Below are 17,114 nucleotides of genomic sequence, written 5' to 3'. Positions count from 1 at the left end.
CACCAACGTCAACAGAAAGTAAGTCTTTGTTTCAAATGAACAAAATAATAGTGTAAGATTTAAAAAATGCTACAGAGTCTTGCAGAGGAATCCATCAACTTTTGACTTTATCACATTTCATTGTGTGCCTCTCTGTACTTGAGATTAACTTAAATGGCACTGTTATCACTTGAAATAAACAAGGCTGTGCACAACATTGTAAAGGTACAAAATATTTTTATTGTATCAAGTAAATAAAAAGGTTGTAAAACTGCAAAAAGTGGAATAGTCAGGTGTGTAGTACATATTCCTGCAAGGTAGTGTATTGTGTGTTTACCTCAAGTCACATCAGCTTTGTTGATGACTTGAAATAGTTTGTTATAGAGCCAGATACTCTTTGGTAATAGTTGCATTCAATATTTTTCAAAATTGAGTAGCATCCACCAGCACTATAGGCAAAAATCACATCCATATGAGATAAGCACAGAGCTTGGCAGGAAGGTGAAAACACAACATTCCCACTAAATCAGTGGCTCTCAACCTTCCTAATGCCATGACCCTTTAATACAGTTCATATTGTGGTGACCCCTAACCATAAAATTATTTTCGTCACTATTTCATAACTGTAATTTTGCTAGTTACAAATCTTAATGGAATTATCTGATATGCAGGATGTGTTTTCATTCACTGGACCAAATCTGGCACAAATACCCAAATCTGAATACTAGTGGGGTTGGTGAGGAATAATTTTGCTATTTGGGAGTTGTAGTTGCTGGGATTTATAGTTCACCTACAATCAAAGAGCATTCTGAACTCCACCAATGATGGAATTGAACCAGACTTGGTACGTAGAACTCCCATGACCAACAGAAAATACTGGAAGGCTTTGGTGGGCATTGACCTTGAGCCTGGGAGTTGTAGTTCATCTACATCCAGAGAGCACTGTGAACTCAAACAATGATGGATCTGGACGAAACTTGGCAGAAATACTCAATATGCCCAAATTTGAACACTGGTGTAGTTTGGGGAAAATAGACTTTGACATTTGGGAGTTGTAGTTGCTGGGATCTACAGTTCACCTACAATCAAAAAGCCCCTTGAACCCCATCAACGATAGAATTGGGCCAAAGGACAAGTGGAGATATATTCAGACTTCTATGACAATGGTGTCACCTAAGACCATCAGAAATATGTGTTTTCTGATGGTCTTTGGTGACTCCTCTGAAGCCCTCTCACGACCCCCCAGGGGCCCCGACCCCCACGTTGAGAAACGCTGCATTAAACTAATTTCTGCATTATGAGCAGGATGATATTGCTGTAGCCAGATGTACTTTTTAAAGTATCAAGTCTTCAAACCAAAGCCATGAAAATACTAAGAATTGGTATCATTAAAATTGTATGATTAATGGCAAACCAAAGAATTTAAACAATATATATGTTCTTTATTTACTCTTCTAAACCAAAACAACTTATGCTTAATTACTACAATTTTTAAAGTATCTGAACAATGTAGCTGTTTTAATTGTCTGTGGTGGTAAACACATGTTTTAGTCTGTTTTAAAATGCATTTACTAATTTCATATTTTAAATGTTTTATTTATTGCCCCTCAAGCTTTGGTGGCTTGAAGGATAATAACTACATGAACAAATAAGCAATATATTATGGACTAAGAACCTCCTTACATTGCCCCCCCCCCTTTTTTTCTTTTTTCTTTTTTTTAGTGTGATCTAATTGAAGCCAGGCTGATTCTGTCAGATTCTCTTGGCTGTGAAGACTAAAGATCTTGGTAGCCAAGTAAGCATATACAGGGGAAGTCGCTTTACTACAGTGGTTCTCAATCTGATGTCCCCAGATGTTTTTGACCTTCTACCCCCAGAAATCCTAACAGCTGGTAAACTGGCTGGAATTTCTGGGAGTTGTAGATCAAAAACAATTAGGAACCCCAGGTTGATAACCAGTGCTTTACAAGGTCTAGTGCTGCAATATTATTTGTCACAAGCAGCTCATAACCCATGAGCCATCAACAACCTTTTGCCACTCTTTATATAGTTCACTGAAAACCCAAAAAGGTACTGTTAATGTTTCCCATACTTTAGTAGGTCAGTCATCTGCTAGGTCTTGGGGAAAATATTGTTGTTCTGATAATGATTCTTCCTATGGTCCTAGCTCTTGACCTTAGCATGGAAGGAAAGTGGGATTCAAATTTGTCTTTCCCTATATATTGAGATTGAACAGGGAGAGTGACTGCATAAAACTAGATACATGTGTAAGCAAATATCTGTATGTGTGTGGCCTCCAACCCATCATCCAGTATTATATGTCACTCTCAGGATCAAAACGATTACACATGTACAATTGGCTGAATTTCTGAAAGATATATACTGGGTACTACACATCTACGGGGGTTCAATTTGAGGACACTAGGGATTCCAAAATAGCTGCTGATCACACAACATATTATTAAATGGTAGCAGTGTGTACCCAGATATTCAAGTGTATGCACATTCATGCCATTGCCATTTTGAGTATAGGAAATTATTCATGAGCCATTGAAACCAGAGTTCTGGAGCTTGCAGGTTAGGAGGGCCTACTGTAAATTGTGTCATTAGTCTGCCCAGCAACAAGGCATTCATTGCAGCATGTGCCTTTTGGTACTATAATCACTAAGTCATTTACTAATCACAACTTTTTTGCACCAGATTTCACCACATCAATGCATGAAACATTATCCTAATGTATACTACAGTACTGTTGTGGGATGGCAAAAAAAAGTGAAATCAGGGGGAAACATACTTTTAAAAAGTGTGTATTTTGACTATCATTAGCAGGAGTCATTTAGAAACTGGTGCTAATGACAACTAATATTTTGAACATAGAAAGTGTGATAAGAACCCATTATCCTGATTCAAGACACATGAACAAGATTTGAACTACAATTCAATATTTTTGTTCTTTGTTTTTAATTCTCATGCCTCAAAAGTCACATTTTGCTGCAGAACTAAACCTGTACTGTAAATATTTCTTTAGGGTCAGAACATGAACACTGTAAACTGTAAATAATTCTGGTGAACATAGTACAGTGAAGAAGTGATCTGGTAACTTTTAACCTCAATGATCATTCTAAATGCAACCCTAACAAAACTTTGGAATTTTCATTAGACCACAATTCTCCACAACACACTGAATATAAGGTGTGGGTGGATGGATGGGGGAGCAGCATCACAGTTAACAGTGGCAGAATAGAGACCACCCTAGCCTTTGTTTCATGCTGTTGACTGAGAAATGCTATGTGGAAATATTTAAGTTGTGAAGTTATCTCTGTGTTAGAGAAAATGCAGTTATATTGGCTTCAGATAGGTGGTTTTAACTGGTAGAAAAATGAAAGAATGTAAATAATGCAGCATCCAATAAATTCCCAAGCACAGCGGTCCCCATGCTTCTAAATTAGGCTCCAGAGACTGGTTATGTGTCATAGTGTCACCAGTCTTCCCGCCAAAAGAAAAAAGTGAATGGATTCAACTTCCATCGAGCTCTTCAGCCATCTGAGACTTGACTTTCAGCATAAAAATTCAAATACTTCATCAAGCTTTTGGTTCTGGTCATAATGCAGAATTGGAAATCACACAGCCACAGAGTTGCTGCTGAACTGCATGTCCTAGCGGTCCTATCCAGTGTTGCCAATATTGACTAATGCTTGGAATTACACCATCAACATTTGAAAGACTGGATGATTCCCACCACTGTCATAAAGACAGTGTATCTTTATGGTGTTCTATATTTTTTTTAAAAAAAAACATACTAACACAGCTACCTGCAGTTTTGATTCTTATTCTGCCATTATGATGTTCTATCATTGTAATGTTCAGCAATTTAAATGTTAGAATATCAGCCTAGTCTTCAGAAATTCAGTATGATGCACCGTGGAAAAAGAGAGGAAAGAAAAACAGGGGAAATACCTTTTTAAAACAATCACATTAGTATGCAGATGTGTTCCCATGGCTTCCTTGTGTTCCCTTTCCAGTGATAGGACACGCACATGGGCTAAACAGAAATGAGGAGCCCATCTGTGTGCTTTAGATCTCAGTCATCTGCCAAGAACTATGATCCAATCACACCATGCTTCTCCCTCCTGGAAAATCTAATTTGAAAAGCAGAAGAACGATGGTGCTCTATGACTGGCATCTGAGCTAACAATGTGTCAGTTGTAGCATAGCTTACAAACTGAGGGCAGGAAACATTGCCATCCCATTACCATGGAAGCACTGCCAAGGAGAACATGTTTTTGTCAGGGTCGACTATAGTGGAGAACACACTTTGACAAGCAAGCGCCGATGCCATCCTCCTGGTGAAAATCAGTTGCCAATTATGTGGCATCTATCAGGGGAAATTTTCAAATTATACAAATTAATTGATAAGTGCCTGCAGGGAAAAGAAAATCCAGGAGTTTACCCACCGCATTTTCATTCTGGCTTGAACAAATTTACCCACTTCACTCTCTGATTAAACAACTTACATAAATGAGGAATGATCAGCATAGGTATAGGGAGCTTACTGTAGTGAAGTAATCTAGGGTTTCATTTTATATTCTACTGCAGCAATTATTTACATTGTACCCAATAGACTAACTAAGGCTGAAACAATAGCATATGGCATCATTGCAACTTTAGGCACATTCCAGTGATTCTCATGTTCTGTATTAAGCACTCTTTCTAAGTTATTTGGACATAAAATTGCACAATAGTAAAAGTTTATTTACACTAGAACATTCCGTTATGCTCAAAAAATACCAATCAGGAACCTGTCTACACCAGAAAAAAAATCTTTATTTGGCCCCTATTTTCCAGATTTGCATAGACCAGTGGTTCTCAACCTGTGGGTCCCCAGATGGTTTGGCCTTCAACTCACAGAAATCCTAACAGCTGGTAAACTGGCTGGAATTTCTGGGAGTTGTAGGCCAAAAACATCTGGGGACCCCAGGCTGAGAACCACTGGCATAGACCCTGTCTTTGCCTCACTAGTGCCATATACAGTAAACATTTCCTGGTCAGTTCATTGGAAGTGGTCATGCATGTTCCCTGTGCAAATTCATCTTGTGGGCTTGATTGTGAAAAAATCCTCCTATTCACACTATTAGTAGCCAGTCACACACAGTGGCTGCTTAACTTATTTTTCTTCCCATCATGAATGCGAAGATACAGGGCATCTCAAAAAGATGGATCTAATTTGAAATCACTCTAGCTCTGCAACCACAAACTCCACTTGAAAAGGTGGGATATAGGAGGTTCAAGTGATCATTGCTAGATGCCTCTCCCAGCACCCAAAAAGCCCCTAATCTCAATCCTTCACAAGATAGTGATGTGAATACTGCTTTGAAATATACTGCTTTGAAATTGGGTTCATAATTTTGAAATCTAGAATTTGCACCTCGATAATCATCCTGTTATCTAGTATTCACTAATACTGATATACTAATATACTGATCTGTAAATATATACTTTCCCTTTAGCATTTGATGGCAGAAATTATTACATGACCTGCTAGCCCTTGTCACCTCCCACCAACCATTGTATGCCACTACTAACCCCCCCCATGTGCTCCAATGTGAAGTTGCCTGTTAGAGATGGTCTCAGGAAAATCCAGAAAACAAAACAAACACACATTTGGATTTTTGCTCAGAGTAAAGGGCAATTCTTTTTAAAGAGGTTTAAAAGCCAAAGAATGAATGAGTATACAAATTGCCATGAATATTGTGTGTCAATATGAGGAGGGATTCGTTGTTGTTGTTGTTGTTGTTGTTGTTGTTGTTGTTGTTGTTGTTGTTTTTCATGTTGATAAGCCTCTGGAATAAGAGGGAACTTTTAGTGATTATATTTCATATTCAATTTTATGATTGTGAGGATCTGTGTTATATTTTCAATATGTATTGAAAGATACATGTGCTCTGTTGTTAATGGACTTATAGATTACTAACTAAATAAATTCATTTTTTAATTTTTTTAGTTAATTCAAATATATTTCCCAATTCCACACTATTCTTTGTCTGAGTTAGAGTACAGTTCAAAACATTTATATCCCCAAAAAGACACAAACAATATTGACATCTTCAGATCTTGTAGTAATTACTTTTTACATTATGTAAAGAAATTTAACAAGCTTCTTTGGAAAAGAACCCAGTGTAATAATCCCATGAAGATTTGCACTGTAAGAAATCACACTGTGTCCAGCAGGACATAACCCCGAGTACATTTGGAACAGATTTGGTCATTAAGCATGACCAGCTGAATCTATATATGATTATTTATAAAGTAGCAGATGCTCCCTTCTAATGTTTGCAGTCACTTTTCAGGTCACAAATTATGAATCAAATGATCAGAGAAGGTAAATAGGTACAATGTTCCTGAGACAGTGGTTATACACAGACACTAAACCCGAATTAGAAAGCAGATTAAAAGGAACTGATTCCACTGCAGAGTCTACACAATTGCCACAGGAACTGAGATGGTGACCACAGTTTTTGCTGATGGAGGGTTGGACTGAACCCAGAGACCACAGTAGATAGCCACTGTGAAATGTGTTTTTCCCCCTTAATCAATCACTTGAGAAGTGCTGATGCGCATATCTCTACCAAGTATTCTACATTTTCCTGCCCCTTTTTTGAGCCCTGCATGGGATATGTTCTCATTGGCTTCAGTGCATTGTCTGTCTTACTCTGGACTTTCTAGTGATTTTTTAATGCACTGTTTCTGGCTTGATGCAACACTGCACATGCATTGGGAGTATATGTTTTGGGAGTTTATAGTTCTGTGTACAACTGTCCTAACTAGAGATGCTTGAGGAAAGGTATAGTTTGGGTATAACCTGCTTAATATGAGCTTTCCCAACTGCAAAACTGATCTGAAGATCAAAACATAGAGAAGTTTCAAAGATCTAACAAAACTCTAAAAATAACTTGCCAAAATACACTTACAGGCATGCTTTTGTGAGAACGTGTGTTTTCAAATATATATTTTAGTCAGTAATTAATACACATTTTCTCATCAAATTCAACATAATTATTGATTAATGTGGGAAATGAAAATGGATTTCCAGACCCCCACATAAATTTGCAACATTTGGAACTGAAATAGGCCAAAATTAGTAAGTAGCATTTTCCTAACAAACATTTATATAAACTTAAAGTGTTCAAGTTCTAGGCTAGATTCGTTTAATTAACTCTGCACCAATGGTGATTTCCTTCCCAATACACAGAGTCTTTACATACATTTATAAACTCTATATTTGGCATTTAATTCTGTTTATTCTCTTTCTTCTTTGAAACGCCCAGAGCAGTTTGAAATTAACATCTGTCTTGGCCACACTCTTCTTGCCTCTCCTACAGCTGTTCCTTCCAGTACCTTGAAAATTTAATTAACAATTAATTTCCTGTTCTCCTTATCACTTGCTCCCTTTCTCTCAAACAAACAACCCTCACTTATATGCCCTTTCTATAACCCAAAACCTCGTGTCACAAATCAGCCTGAGCCTATTGCTTATCTAGGAGGTGTTAAAAACAGGATAGGTACCTGCAGCTGTATTCCAGTGGTTTTATGGTCACAGAATAGTCTGTGTGGTAATGTTTCAAGATTATTCTTCTTTAAATGAAAGTGAAAGCCATTAGGTTTTTGGATAAGTGGTCATTCCTGTTCTCTACAAGTGGCTTCCATTTCAGTGCGGGTGTGAATATGCTATGAGGTTTAGTTTAAACTTTAAAGGAACTATCCAAGGTGTTAAAATCTAGCCTCAAAAAAGATTCAGCACCTTTAATTAAAGCATGAATTAAAACCCAGAATGGACTCACCATCTGACTAACATAGAAGCTACCAGTTATCACCATGCAATCCATTTTAAATGGATGATCTGAATGAATGGAGCGTACACAAAGACAGGCACATACAGCCTAGATGGAAGCAGGAAAAAAAATGATGCATAAAGGCTTAATAGCATATACTGAGCCTTAATCTCCAACATTAAATCTTAACTGTTTTGTTGTTGATGCAACAAAATACTATAAAACCTGATTATAAGTTCAACCGTACTGATTATCTCAAAGCATATACTCCAGCCAAAACACATTAGCTCACGACAGTTCATGTCCAATACAATTTATTCAGAACAGTACTTGAGAGGTTTCTATAAAGCAGATAAAGGCATCAGGATGGAGCTGGATAGGCAGTAATCATCAATAGCTTGCAGACAAATGCCAACTTTCTGCTTAACATTCAAAGAGTGGATGAGAACTTTGAAACTGAAGGAAGTAGATTATTGACAAGAAAACCGAGAACATTTTTTTAAAAGTCTACCTACTATGTCAAAATGACAGGTTTTGATAGCCAGTTTTACTTCTTTGCAAAATGCGTGGCAAAATAAGTACTGGCATTAATTTTTGACAGTATATTATCTTTGGCAGTTAAAGTCATATACCTACAATGTGTGCAGAAGGAGTGTATAAAGTAAAACAGCTTTCTTCAACATTCTATTAAGGACTCAAAGTAAAAGATATGAGAAACACATTTATAAAACCCTAAATTTCAATTTCTTCTTCTGTCACACCCTCAAATTTATACATTAAAAGAGAAAGAAACTCACTGAATTAAAAACTCTGCATTGCATATACTGAACTCTTAATTTACACATTAAGGAACCATTACTAATATGCTAGAAACTAGAGGTATCAGCACAAAATTCTGTGTGCTGTGTAGTATTTTAACTAGCAGTGGCTGTCTGTTTTTAAAGGCTTAACTAATTGGGAAAAACAATGAATTAAATGACATCAGCCCCTTCTACATTGCCATATAAAATCCAGATTATCTGCTTTCAACTGGATTAGACAGCAGAGTAGACTCATATAATCCAGTTCAAAGCAGATAATGTGGATTATCTGATTTGATAATCTGGATTATATGACAGCATAGAAGGGGCCTCACACACATATTTGGGGTTTTAATGGGATTTTAAAAAACCTTTTATTTACTTTTCAGACAGCTACTTGCAGCCTGTCAGCACTATTCTCTCTTTTTGTTTAGCTGCTTTGTCTTTTTTTAATGGCAATTTGGTTATAATCATCACAATACAATCTAAAGAGCTTAAGGCTAGGACCCTAAAGTACATCAGTTTTCTGCCCATGGAAAGCCTGCGTAATCAAGTAAGCATTCTACTCCACACAAAATGACTATATGGTTTATCTGCCTTAGATACTTGCTCAAGATTATGTAAATCAGATGATAGGAACACCAAACTGTTTCTTGTGTTCAAATCTGTCTTTATTTATTGGATTTACATCCCACTTTCTTTTCAACATGGGGACCTAAAATGGTTTTCACCTATGCACCATGTTCACAAACTGTTGGCTCTCATTTTGCTATTCATACTCTTTTCAAAATGATGGTACATTATAGTGTGATGTTAGTTCAAGAGCAATGTGAAAGGGGAAAATTGGTATAATCAAGAAGTGGCTATTGGGAGAATGTTCACAAGTGTCAAAATCCATCACTCCAACTGGGGTAACAAATCAAGTTGCGACTATTAAAACATGTGAAATCAGGAGTACGGTAAATGCAGTCCATGGGCTGCATACAACCCATCCTTATTTGTAGTATCCAAATAATCTCTAACCCAAAAATTCAAATCTTGGGCAGCATATCATAAAAAAAACAATGCCACCTGGGATGGTGGGATGTCTCTATGCATGTCAGAATTACTTGCCAAAAATCAACCAACCTTTAAAAATCCAAATCAGTACATAGAAACTGGAAATTGCTTTGAACTGCTTTTGGATTACATTTGCAGCTGATATATGAGGCTGTGTAGTCTGTTACACAGGTGTGGTGACAGAAAGTTGCCTATTCTTGCTATAAAGAGACACCAAGGGGAAAAGTGCATTCGTGAATTGATTTTAGATAGTTTAATTGTAAATATATATTGGTATCTTAATTTAGGCACTCTTCTCTATTTTGAAGTCTTCCCTGCCACGCAACAGTTATATGCCACCTGATAGTAAGCTTTTTACGTAGTCCACAACATAAAATATTAAAATCTAGCAATTACCATAATAAAACACTAAAACAGCATGGCACAAAACCTACAACTTCAACACTACAGAAGAAGTTAAATAAATTTATCAGTTTACACACACTTAAAAAGCAAAATGAATGTTAAAAGCCTGTTTTAAAAGCCCTAGGCAATATTTGTAGACGTTCACTTCGTGCCAAATAGACAGTAGAAAAGGCAGGTATGAAATAAACCTCTCTATAAAGGTGATGATAAGACTGAAAAATCACTTAATTCCTAGCAGCTAAAGAAATATTTGATAATGGTAGATTGGTGAAAGTGACATTAAAAAGGTAGTCCATTTTGGATAGTTTGATATTCTGCACTATCACCATAGCTTTTGCTTTGCTCCCTGCAAACAAAAATAGAGCTTCGTGTGGTGGGCTGCAAGTCTAGAATACATTGAGGGCTTCAGCACTTAACAGGCTGGACAGAGTACATCAACGCACAACAGGTATCATGTTGAGTTATGGCTAGTTTAGAGATTTGAGGGCCAGGACAATGTAGGAAAAAATCACTACCATCCTTTCCCCCTAAAGCCCCCCATTCTCAATGGATTATGGGATATATATTTTTAAAATGATGAATGTAGTGTTTGAGACAAAAGTATCCATATATTCATTTTCATTTTTGAGCAGCTTCAAATCATTTCCAACTGAGAGACTTCCAGTTTGGCTGCGAAGTAGTGAGGTACTTATTCAAGGGATAGTCTTATACATGGACAGTCGGAGGGGGAACCTGGAAAACAACAAGCCAAGCTGCATTTGAATTGCAACAAGGTGGATGCCTTGGGAACAAAGCTTCATTCAAAGCCAGATTTGCAGAGAAGAAAACAAACAAGAGTGACACAAAGGACTCCTTTGAGGTTTAATTATGGTAAACTTTCCTTCAAATCAGGCCCATAGCCAGGATTTTTATTTGGGGGTGGTGATGGTGGTGGTGGTGGTGGGGGGGGGGGGGGCTTAGTCTGAGTGAGAGAGGATCTACCCTAGCAAACCTTTTGTATCATTATTCCAATAACCCCATGCATATGGGATATATTGAGTATGGTGATTAGATCATGAAATGAATAAATATACAGTTTAAATAATAAATGTAAGGCCTTCTCGTGGATCACGCCCACAGCTACATGCCTGTTTCAAATAATAATTCTACTGGCAAGATAACTATAATGGGAATATAAGACACTGGAGGAGAACTAAAGATATATTTTTCTTTATTTTGTACACTTTTGATCTGGACCGGGGCTTGAAAATATAACTTTCTCTGAGAAATATCAGTGTTGTTTAACATTTGGATTGTTTCTTCTCCCATTTTATAATCAATATTATAAGGCTATAAAGAGGATATAAATGCTGGAGAAATATTGAAATATTCTCATTGTACAATTAACCTTTTTTATTATCATCAAAATTATATGGAGCCAAGAGAAAACTTTACTTTGCAATACAAAACAAAGTGTGTTTTTTGGATTTATAGTTCAGTAAAGGAAAGATCTTACTTGAAAAAAAGATCTATCAGAGAGCCTAGCCAAGAGAGAATCCTGCATTGTTTTGGGCTACATTTAATCTCAAGGACACACTTGAATAAACAAAATAGTGTACTTGACTAGTAAGAGAAATCAAGTTATCTATTATCAATACTACAATATTGTGTTCCATATCTATACAGTAGCCAAACAAATGGAAACTAATAATATTTAACTGTATAGAAAATACAAAATTGAGGATACAAAAGACTGAAGATATAAGGAAGAGAACTGAAGTTAATTATGACAGATAACAAAACAATACTGAGCCTTCGACAACACAATACTGAACAGCTTTCACAAATTCTATACAAAATTGTATAAGAGAAACCAGATTCAACGTGAAAAGATTGACATTTTTTTTTTCTAAACAAGACCATTAAACTATAAAGTATTACATTATATAAATACTTTATATACTTTTTGGTTATATAAATAGCCAAACAAAACCACTAAACTATAAAGCATTACATTATACAACAATAGCAGCAAGAACATTATACGCACAGATCTGGAAGAAGGCAGATCTCCCAACAATAGAAGCGTGGATACTTAAGGTCTTTAAAGTAGCAGAAATAGACAAGTTAGCAATGATGAAGAAAGAGAAAACACCAAAAAACTTCTTTGGAAGTCTTTAAACTGTGGCTGGATGGGCAACTTTCAGAAGTGTTTTACTTGTATATCTGGAACGGTAGGGGATTGACTGGATGGCCCTTGCAGACTCCTCCACTTTTAAGAGCCAGTGAAGATGAAAATGCATAGGCATAATATTGATGCAATTTCCATTTGAAGATGATCACTATATTTGGTGGCACTGCTTTAGGATTCCTACTCATTCAGCTGAATTGATGACAAAAAGAAATAAAACTGTCATCCATGTATTGCTAACATTTCACTCCAAATCTCCCGATGACATCACCTAGTAGTTTCATGTATATTTCAAACAGAAGGAATGATCAAAATAGTTGGCTTTGATATGTGCAACCTTGAATTGCTCTCTGTGCTATACCTGAAATTATCCTCTTCTCAGATACTTATAGCACTGTTATGATTAATTTAAACTGCCCTCATTACACTGCTATCCATTGGATCAAAACCTAATAATCAGAATCCGCTGAGCACGATACAGAAAGCCATAGCTGATGAAATGGCAGCTCACATAAGCAAGCATCAAGGTAACAAGCAGTTCAGCACACCTATACGTTTAACACCCACACAAATTTAGCAGTAGGACAAAGAAGGTCGGAGCTGTCTTGCCGCATTTTCAATTATTAAATATAGGCTTGCAGAAAAGCAAGAACAATAATGGTAATAATAATAATGGTATTATTATTGGCAGAAATATCATTCCATTATAATTATGCATGACTTTGCAAACAAATTATTTTCCTTATATTTATGTAGGAACATGATGTGTAGCAGTCAGAGTGAATTGCTGGAGTCAGAAATAGATCTGAAAGGAACAGTTTATAGATCAAGTTAAAACAAGTGGCATGCCTTTTGAAGAGAATAATTGCGGGTAAAACCTCAACTGCTGACAAAGGAGGTGGATTTATTCTAAAGCATTAAGAGCTACTCCCGACAGTCAGTCTTTCAAGGTTTGTTCGCTCTAGAGTCAGTTCCCCAGGACATCATATACTCAATTCTTATTTTAGTCCGATGAACGGTCTTTTTGTGATACCACTAAGCAGGCTAATTTTAATTTTCTGTTTCCAGCAACAAAATGCTTCTTGATTACTCAAGCAGATATTGTTGTCCACCAATTTGCATTCATTTTCTCATCCCAGGCTAAAAATATCAACTAGGTTGATCCTCGTCAGCATAAAGCACTGAAATGCAAAGAAGAAAGAAGTCCAGGTTTCGTAAACTTCTTGTTAACACTTATTGGAGATAACATACCTGCTGTGCATGTGTTATTTCCAGTGTGCTCCTCCAATTTGTTTTTCTGCTGTAATATGACTTAACAGGCTGTATGCAGAGCAACAGGTTTGCCTGACTCTGTTATAGCAGTATGGTGTAGCACGCTTAGCTGCATTCTAAAAAATCAGAGCACTGAGCCCAGCTTTTAGTGGAAAAGCAAAGTGCAGGAATTAATCTAGACTGACTGCCAACAGGAAAGACTATTCCAAAAGCATCTGGTGTTGTGTATGATACCTTTGAAGAGTGTTGTGAAAAAACAGTGGGGTAGAACTACCTCATCAAAACCCATTACAACAGAAGAAGCACAAACATAGGGAAGGGTTGCCGATTCCAACACTGCAAAGACTGTAGACACACTAACTCACTATAAAAGCATTCAGTGAGTTAGGATTTCAGAATACCATAGGAAGGGGAAATAGTGAAGGACATGTTTTAACAGAGAGAACAGATTTTAAGAATTTCTTTGCTGAATCCTCTTTACCGGGTCAGGAGGCAATAATTTCCATTATGATGAAAAGATAAAAACCTCAACAGTGAAACATGGAAAACGAGAAAAATGACATGTGGATTTGAAACTTTTAGATAGCAAGTGTTCCTTCACAAATTGACTGCCTTGACACTGACGGTTCCTTTATAGGTTTCTATCAGGCATCTTCTTGCGGGTTAATCTATATGCCAGGATGAGCATGACCTGTATCCCAAAGGTGCTTCTGATAAGAATTCACCATGACTCAGACCCTAAGTGGCATTTTGACAAGACAAAACAAACCATTTTAAAGACATTTAGGCCTGATCCCATTGATAATCTAAGAGTAGAGTCACTTAGGATGCATCTACAGTGTAGAATTAAGGCACTTTCAAACTAATGTAACTGCTATGGCTTAATGCTATGGAATCCTTAGAGTTTTTGTTTGGTGAGGCACCAGCATTCTTTGGCAGTAATGGTTAAAGATCTTATAAAACCTTAGAATCCATGATTCTATGGAATGGACCCATGGCAGTGGCATCAAACTGCATTACTTCTACACTGTAGATGCACCCATATCCTTACTTTTTATTCGGAAATGAATATCCACACAAGATCATTGATTCATTGTGTGTGTTCTCCAGCTAGACCAATAAAAATTGCGTTCCTCCACTGTAGTGTTTGACATATTTGCTTAGAATAAAATCCCATAATTCAAATAGACATATTTCATTTGAATAAGAATGCGCTGATATAACAGTTTGGTTTGCTCTTTTTTAGAAAAGTGATATTCTTCTCTAAATATTAACATAAGCAGTAGAAAAGAATTGGCCAGTTAGTGGGAGATTTTCCTCTTGTACAGAACATTATACTTACATAGTAGATTTTCAGTGGGTTCCTCCTCACCTATAGGTCAATTATAACTCTGAATAAAAAAAAAACCTGAAGCATATAATCCATTTTCTATTACATCCACACTTCAGTTCATTGTCCTGTAATAGGCTTATCTAATGCTGCCATACATATTACAAGATAAATAGACAGCAGGAATATTTAATAATGGATGCATTAACAAAAACCTAGCAGAGTAGTAATATGTAAACTCTAAAACAACATATCATACATACAAATACCATGTTTGTTTATTTATTTATTTACCCTATTTATACCCTGCCTTTCTCTACCCCGAAGGGGACTCAAGGCGGTTTGTATATGGCAATTATTTAATGCCTTAAAAACACAGAGAAAACATAAGCTTAAAATAAATTGAATTAAAATTAATACATAGTACACATTTAAAATCACATTCAATATTAAAATCACACCATCCAGAAAACATAGTTTAAGGCCGTAGCATAGTCATTTCAGATATTCCAAATCTATTATTGCACTGTGCTATTCTCTGAAAGTCTGATCATAGAGCCAGGTGTTTACTTTCCTTCAGAAGGTTAGGAGGGAGGGCACTGATCTAATGTCGCTGGGGAGGGAGTTCCACAGCTGAGGAGACACCACTGAGAAGGCCCTGTCTCTGATCCCCATCAGTTGCACTAGCGAAGGAGGTGAGACCAAAAGCAGGGCCTCCCCAGATGATCTTAATCTTTGAGATGGTTCATAAGGGAAGATATGTTCAGACAGGTAAACTGGGCCAGAACCTTTTAAGGCTTTATAGGCTAAAGCCAGCACTGTGAATTGTGCTTGTTAGCAGACTGGCATTTTAATTAATCCAGAATTCCATTAATGTGCATTAAGACAGCATCTTATTCAGATAGCTGTCCATTTACTACCACGTTTATAAAGTTTATGGTCAGTTAAAGATTAAAAAATAGATTCAGCAGTCCTGGTGAAAGTAGCATTTCAGGATTCTCAGGATTATTGGCCTCTTCCCCACACAATATAAATAAAATAAGATAAAATAAAATAGGAGTACATTTGTTTTCATTATTGGCACACCTGTATGATTATGAAAGAAAGTTCTCAGAAAGAAAATGGAAACAAATTCATATTCATATTTTGAAACAAGCATGGTTAAATGTATATAATTGAAACAAACATCTGCACAAACACATTTGAAGTGCTTAATAAAGAAAGAAAGAAAATTGGTAAAATATGTATTGCTTACTTCACGAATAAAACCAGTAAAGTTTTATAACAAATACTAATGCTAAAGCAGCCATATATGAAATATATATATGGACCACTTAGGGATGTGTAGATTTGGACCAGCCCTGTGATGTCACATGGGGCTGATCCATAGTAACACAGGGCATTACCCAACATTGTGGAATACTCTGAATTCTGCCCCAGAATTTGAAGTACCCCAACTTAGGGGCAGTGTGGACAGTGAATACGGTATCCAAAAAGAACAGGACACAACTGTCCTAACTTCCTTCCTCTGTTCCGTGGGCTTAGGAGACCCAGGGACACAGGGTGGCAGTCTTCTTTCCCCCTCATCCCCTGTGTCTGTCCATGACACTTACATTTTCCTCTTTGCTTGCTCTGATGTCAGCTGGGCGGAGAGGAGAGGAGATTCCCCCAACAATGTCCAATCACTCTGACTGATTTCAGAGCAAGTGATGGAGAAAAGGTAGATGCCATTTCATGGCCAAAGACTACCACAACACATGGAGTGATGGGGGATATGTAGGGTGGCCGCCCAGATGAGGCAGTACAGATCCAGCATGCAGTATGCTGGATCGCCAACTCATTGGTCACTGTAGATGTGCCCCTAAAGAGATTCGACAGATACCCTCCTTGCTATCATTTTGAAGATATTTTCTTTCAATGGGGCTTTGAAGACTGACGGTTCAAGGGGAACAGGTCTTTCATAATGCATTGTTTTGTTTATGAATTGTCTTCTTTTTAATAGCTATGTTTTAATCTAGTTATAATTTTGACAGCTTAATTATATTTCTAAGAGGTAAAAGGCTGGATATAGTAGCAGTAGCAATTGGATAAACAGACACAAATTTGATATTAGAAATGGCAATACTATGCAACCAAGGCAGAACATTTTAATCTTCCATGCCATTTTCTAATTTTGCATTAGCAAATTTATTGCTCTCGCACTTCAGGCTTACTACCAGTCAACAGATCTGCATTGTCTCACACAACCCTTTGAAAGTTTATTGCCAGGT

The 17,114-nt window shown here is 36.8% G+C and overlaps 1 protein-coding gene across 7 annotated transcripts in view; it reads right to left on the bottom strand.

The window, feature by feature from the left end:
• Window positions 1-17,114, bottom strand: part of tafa5 (TAFA chemokine like family member 5) — a 504,871-nt gene that overhangs the window by 442,958 nt on the left and 44,799 nt on the right. The gene's annotated exons all lie outside the window — the stretch shown is intronic.

This window comes from Anolis carolinensis, chromosome 5, assembly GCF_035594765.1.
Source record: "Anolis carolinensis isolate JA03-04 chromosome 5, rAnoCar3.1.pri, whole genome shotgun sequence".
Taxonomy (NCBI): domain Eukaryota; kingdom Metazoa; phylum Chordata; class Lepidosauria; order Squamata; family Dactyloidae; genus Anolis; species Anolis carolinensis.
The sequence above is the reverse complement of the archived record's forward strand: the minus strand, read 5'-3'. Positions and strand labels throughout refer to the sequence as shown.